The following is a 7,216-nucleotide window of genomic DNA, read 5'->3' on the forward strand; positions in this document are numbered from 1 at the left end:
CTTGAAATTGTTGTAAGGGATCATCTTATTTACTACCGTCGTCCTAAGTAAACAAGATGCATAAAACATAATAAACATCACATGCAATTATATAAAGTAGTGACATGATATGGCCAATATCATATAGCTCCTTTGATCTTCATCTTCGGGGCTCCATGATCATCTTGTCATCGGCATGACACCATGATCTCCATCATCGTGTCTTCATGAAGTTGTCACGCCAACGACTACTTCTACTTCTATGACTAATGCGTTTAGCAATAAAGTAAAGTAAGTTACATGGCGTTCTTCAATGACACGCAGGTCATACAAAAAATAAAGACAACTCCTATGGCTCCTGCCGGTTGTCATACTCATCGACATGCAAGTCGTGAATCCTATTACAAAGAACATGATCTCATACATCACAATTCATCATTCATCACAACTTCTGGCCATATCACATCACATGATCAATCGCTGCAAAAACAAGTTAGACGTCCTCTAATTGTTGTTGCATCTTTTACGTGGCTGCAATTGGGTTCTAGCAAGAACGTTTTCTTACCTACGAATAACCACAACGTGATTTTGTCAACTTCTATTTACCCTTCATAAGGACCCTTTTCATCGAATCCGCTCCAACTAAAGTGGGAGAGATAGACACCCGCCAGCCACCTTATGCAACTAGTGCATGTCAATCGGTGGAACCGGTCTCACGTAAGCGTACGTGTAAGGTTGGTCCGGGCCGCTTCATCCCACAATGTCGTTGAAGCAAGAAAAGACTAGTAGTGGCAAGTAAGTTGACAAGATCCACGCCCACAACAAAATTGTGTTCTACTCGTGCAAAGAGAACTACGCATAAACCTGGCTCATGATGCCACTGTTGGGGAACGTTGCAGAAAATTAAAATTTTTCCTACGGTTTCACCAAGATCCATCTATGAGTTCATCTAAGCAACGAGTCAAGGGGAAGAGTTTGCATCTACATACCACTTGTAGATCGAGTGCGGAAGCGTTCAAGGGGATGGTGATGATGGAGTCGTACTCGTCGTGATTCGGATCACCGATGACCAAGTGCTGAACGGACAGCACCTCCGCGTTCAACACACGTACGGGACGGACGACGTCTCCTCCGTCTTGATCCAGCAAGGAGGAAGGAGAGGTTGAGGAAGGCAGCTCCAACGGCAGCACGACGGCGTGGTGTAGTTGGTGCAGCAGTACTCCGACAGAGCTTCGCCAAGCACGTACGGAGGAGGAGAGGTGTTGGGGAGGGGAGGGGCTGCGCCTTAAGTTGTATCCTGCAGCCCTCCCCTCACCCCTCTATATATAGGAGGAGAGGGGCAAGGGGGCCGGCCCTCTAGGGGAAACCCTAGAGGGGGGCGGCGGCCAAAGGGTGGGGGGCTTGCCCCCCAAGCAAGGGGGGTGCGCCCCCTTTAGGGTTCCCCCCCCCCCAACCCTAGGCGCATGGGCCCAAGGAGGGGCGCGCCAAGCCCACTAGGGGCTGGCTGCTATCCCTATGCAGCCCAAGTGGCCCCCCGGGAGGGGTGGTCCCTCCCGGTGGACCCCAGGAACCTCTCCGGTGGTCCCGGTACAATACCGGTATGACCCCGAAACTTTCCGGTGTCCGTTTAACAACTTCCCATATATAAAACTTTACCTCCGGACCATTTCGGAACTCCTCGTGACGTCCGGGATCTCATCCGGGACTCCGAACAACATTCGGTAATCACATACTTGTCTTCCTGATAACCCTAGCGTCACCGAACCTTAAGTGTGTAGACCCTACGGGTTCGGGAGACATGCAGACATGACCGAGACTCTCCGGTCAATAACCAACAGCGGGATCTGGATACCCATGTTGGCTCCCACATGCTCCTCGATGATGTCATCGGATGAACCACGATGTCGAGGATTCGATCAAACCCCATATACAATTCCCTCTGTCAATCGGTACGTTACATGCCCGAGACTCGATCGTCGGTATCCCAATACCTCGTTCAGTCTCGTTACCGGCAAGTCACTTTACTCGTACCGTAATGCATGATCCCGTGACCAAACACTTGGTCACCTTGAGCTCATTATGATGATGCATTACCGAGTGGGCCCAGAGATACCTCTCCGTCATACGGAGTGACCAATCCCAGTCTCGATCCGTGTCCACCCAACAGACACTTTCGGAGATACCTGTAATGCACCTTTATAGTCACCCAGTTACGTTGTGACGTTTGGTACACCCAAAGCACTCCTACGGTATCCGGGAGTTACACGATCTCATGGTCTAAGGAAGAGATACTTGACATTTGAAAAGCTCTAGCAAACGAACTAACCGACCTTTGTGCTATGCTTAAGATTGGGTCTTGTCCATCACATCATTCTCCTAATGATGTGATCCCGTTATCAACGACATCCAATGTCCATAGCCAGGAAACCATGACTATCTGTTGATCACAACGAGCTAGTCAACTAGAGGCTCACTAGGGACATATTGAGGTCTATGTATTCACACATGTATTAAGATTTCCGTATAATACAGTTATAGCATGAATAAAAGACAATTATCATGAACAATGAAATATAATAATACTTTTATTATTGCCTCTAGGGCATATTTCCAACATTTAAAACACCGCCCCGTCGCCCGTCTGCCTCCCGCACTCCACTCGACGCGCCTTGACCGCTCACCCGACCCACCGACGCGCTTCCACCGCCGATGAGCTCCCATTCCCGGCGGCCTTCATGGCGTCCGACGGCGGCGGCGGCGGCAGCTCGTGGCCGACGAGCCTGGACACGCCGGAGACGGACGAGCTCATCCGTCTCGGGCTGATGGTGCCGCCGGGCTGCCGTCTGCCTCGCGTGTTCCACATCACCGCCGACAGGTACCCGACGAGGGGGCCCGGAGCGACGACGGCCGAGCTCCGCCCGCACGAGGGCGGCCAGTGGAACATCGTTGGCCGCACAAGGTTTTGGAAGGGCAAAGACTTCTGGGCCGTCGTCGCGCAGGCCTGTCGGGAGATGCGGACCGGCGGCTCGTCGTCGGGCCCGGGCGGCTCATCGTCTGTCGCGCGCGGCGCGTCGTCCGCCCCGCACCGGCCCCGCCGGCCCCCTCCGGCAGCCGCGCCGTCTCCGAGCTCGTCCCGCCGTCCGGTTCCCGCCATCGCCCAGCCCGCCTCCCCTCCCGTCGTCGAGATCTCGCCGGAGCAGTTCGCACTGCGCGAGGACAGCGACCCCGACGACTGCCCCGGCTACCTCATCGCACTGCGGGCGTCGCAGGCAGAAGCGGCGGCCGCTGCGGCGGCCGCGGAGGCAAGAGAGGCCGCCGAGCTGCAGGCCGCACTCGACTCGGCGGCGGCTATGGCGGCGGTAGCAGAGGCCGCCGAGCTGCAGGCCGCACTCGACGCGGCGGCGGCCATCGAAGCGGCGCAACCGCAGATTGCTCAGGAGCAGGGCGACGACGGCTACTGGGAGGACGGCGGCAAGAGCAGTGACGACGGCGACAGTGACGACGACGATGACGTCGGCGCGGGGAAGATCGTGGACCTCGCCGACTCCGACGACGACGAGTAGATTAGGATTAATTAGTTATGTTTAATTAAGTTTAATTAAGTCATGTTTAATTAAGTTTTTATGTTCTAATGTTTAATTAAGACATGTTTAATTAAGTGGGCGTTCGGTTTATATGGTTAGTTCGGTTCGGTTTATTCGGGTTTTCGAAATTTCGGTTTCTGTAAAATAAAAACCTAAATAATCAAAGTAAAAATATAAACCGAAGCTTTTTAACCAAAATTTGTCGGTTCGGTTTGTTCGATTAACCGTAAAACCGATTATGTATGCGTCTCATATGCCATATGGAATAGAAAGAAATCAATATATTAAACACACATGGAAGCCGTATCTTTACTTCTAGCATTGATGCACTATTAGTAGTACTTACTGCACTAACGGAGATTCTATGAGTACTCGCTGGAGGCAACGCAAATTACCTACTATTTTTGTGGGATAATTCGCGTAGTAGGGAGTGTAGTATAATAATTACCTAAATTAACTAGTGGGCTGGCGTCTTTGGCACTCCAAGAATAAAGGGGATCACGTATAGTTGGGCTAGTTCGGTTTGTATGGTTTCTATAGATTGGAAACCGATGCAAAACCAAACATCAAACAGTGGCTACTTTTCCAACCGAACCAAAACACCAAAAACCAATTTATTAGACAAATCGGTTAAACCGGTTCGGTTCGGTTTGGGTTTTTGGTTTTCGGTGTGAATGTGCCCACCCCTATAAACGATCGAGGGTCCCCTCCGCCCATACCGAAACCACCGGGTTGCACAGCAAGTGCCAGTGCGGTTTGCCGGAATGCACCCAACTTTTGGCAGCGCGTGTGGGGACCCGCCCGGGGACCGCACGCCAGAGATGAACGAAAACGGACTACGAACGCACGTTGCGTCACGTGCAGCCAGTGTTTTAGGGGTTTTCGGTGCGAAAAATCATAGAAAATTCATACAGCGTCGGAACGCGACAAATTTTGGCGTGCGTGGCCTGCATGGTCACTTTGGCCCGTGGAAAAAAAATGATCGACTTTGGCGGATGCGACGGAGAGAAGTACGACTGAGGGACCGCACGCCAGAGATGAACAAAATCGGACTACGAACGCACCTTGCGTCACAATATTAATAAAAATGTTTGTTTTTCGTGCAAAGTTCAAAAAAAAAATACAAACATATATGTTTTTCGTGCAAAGTTTAAAAAAATATAATAAATGACAAAATTCTACAAATAAATAACACATATTTAATATTGCGATGTGACTTTACCCAACTGCCGGGTCAGTACAACCCGGACAGTTGTACTACCCAGCAGTTATGTAGAGCCACATCACAATATTAATTATGACCATGTATGGGTTAACTGACGCCTCTATATAAGCTGGTTAGGGCATCATTCGGCGGCCGAGGTGGGACTAAACTAGCCAACTTGCCGTCGCCTAGAATGAAATAGTAGATGGGCCGTCGCCCACTTAATAATTGCCGCGGGCCCGACGCAGCAAAAAATCTGCCAGAGCCGTCGCTATCTGAGGGAATATTCCCGACAACGCGCACGTCGCCCAATCACGTCGCGCATGCAGTTTTTTGCGTCGTACGTGCCAACGACGCGCCCGATCTGATCCCCGTCGCCCGCCGCCGCCCGCACTGTCGTTCCCCGCCCGACAGCATCGTGCCACCGTCAACGCCCGTCGTCACCCCGCACTAGTCGACGTCACCACCCGCCGTCAGCGCTGGTTGTCAACGCCCGTCGTCACCCCGCACTAGTCGACGTCACCACCACCCCCGTCAGCGCCGGTCGTCAACGCCCGTCGTCACCCCCGCACTAGTCGACGTCACCACCGCCGTCAGCGCCGGTCATCGACGCCCCGCCGTCAGCCGCTGTGATCGCCGTCGCCCGCTGTAGTAGCCGTCGGGCAGGTATTTCTTTTAATATTTTCAACAATATATATCACATTAGCTGCATGCAACGTCACATAGATATTATTATATGCAGTATGGACATCGATGGTGTGATTGCATGTTCCGTAGAAAAGTGGGTTAGTCTTGTTAATAAGTTAACACCAAGTCAGCGATTTACATTTTACGAAATGGAGATGGAGGGCATGTTACGAATACCTTCGGTCAAGATGCGTGATAATTTGCTTGCGCTTATGATTCAAGGTTACAATCCTAGTAGTAAAAAATTCATGGTGCAAGAGGCAGCCGGAAAAAAAGGGTTGATTTCACTGAGGCCTGATGATGTGTTCGCTATATTTGGTTTGAAGAATGAAGGAGTTGACGTTTCTAGTTTTTTGAGTATGGACCAAGGCAAAGCAATTAAAAAAATTCCAGCTAGTTTTGTTAACAAGAAGAATGGTAAAATATTGATTGATGATCTTATTGAGAAGATTGTGAGAAATAAAAACGCGGACGATGAATTTGTTCGGATGGCGTTTCTCGTCCTGTTAGGGACTATAATTGCACCAGTGTCTGATGAGTACATTCCGAAGAATTATTATGCACTAGTGCAAGATGTCAGGCAGATAAAAAAGTTCAACTGGAACGCATTCACTTTGCGGTTTTGTTTGTCGGAGATTGGCATGGTCTTGCAACCCGGTCGTGTTAGGGAATGGCCACGTGGCAACCTTGCACTTCTGCAGGTATGATTTATTTTTTAAATTGAATAGTTGTTTTATATAGTAATACTGAACCACATGCTAAATGGTTGTTTGTTTGTTTTGAAGTATCTATATTGGGAGAAGATGCAGCCAAGCACCGGTCCACAATATGATCCTTTAGCGCTGTTGAGCCCCTTGATGAGGAATTGGACAGAAGCGGCAGCGGAGAAAAGAGACAAGTACGACTTTCAATATGGTCATGGTAGCACCGGTCCACAGTATGATCCTTTAGCGCTGTTGAGCCCCTTGATGAGGAATTGGACAGAAGCGACAGCGGAGAAAAGAGACAAGTACGACTTTCAATATGGTCGTGGTGTTGGAATGATAATACGTTAAATACATATTTGTCCATTTAAAGTCTGCAATTTATTATTAATTAAATATGACTGTATGATTCTTTATGTTGTAGATCGATGACACCATTACTGAAGAGTACCGCTTAAACAAAATTAGAATGGAACAGGCTGAAAAGAACAAGAAATCCAGTACGAGAAAGTCTAACATTACTAGAAGGAGAACAGGAGTTAGTACATCTGAGGCTTCAGCTACCCAGAACACTATGATGGATCGGATTTTGACTGAGCTGAAGCACATTCGTAAGGATATGCTTCGTATGCCAGAGCTATGCGCAGAGGTACAAGTTTTCTGATTTTGCCGTTCACTATTTTTTTTGATATGTCACATAACTAATTACAACTAATTTTTAATCACAGAGGGTCATAGAGAAAATGAACAAAAGCGTTGTATTCTACAAAGCCGGTGATATTGAAAAAGAAGAAGAGAATGAGTATGGTGAAAATAGTGAAAGTAGAAACTATGATGGGAAACCTCGTAAAGAATTTGTATATAATCCTGACGTGGACAATTTCAGAACACCAGGAAAAAAGAATGTGCAAGAGGATGATGAAGATGATATTAATGATTCTGAAGAGAAGACACCTTATTATTGCACACCTGAATATTGGGATAGTTTCAAGGGTGATAAAGAAGATCCTATCGAAGTTCCTGAGGTATCTGACGAGAAATCCGTTACATCTTTAGGA

The sequence above is a fragment of the Triticum dicoccoides genome, chromosome 5B (assembly GCF_002162155.2).
Source record: "Triticum dicoccoides isolate Atlit2015 ecotype Zavitan chromosome 5B, WEW_v2.0, whole genome shotgun sequence".
NCBI classification, from domain to species: domain Eukaryota; kingdom Viridiplantae; phylum Streptophyta; class Magnoliopsida; order Poales; family Poaceae; genus Triticum; species Triticum dicoccoides.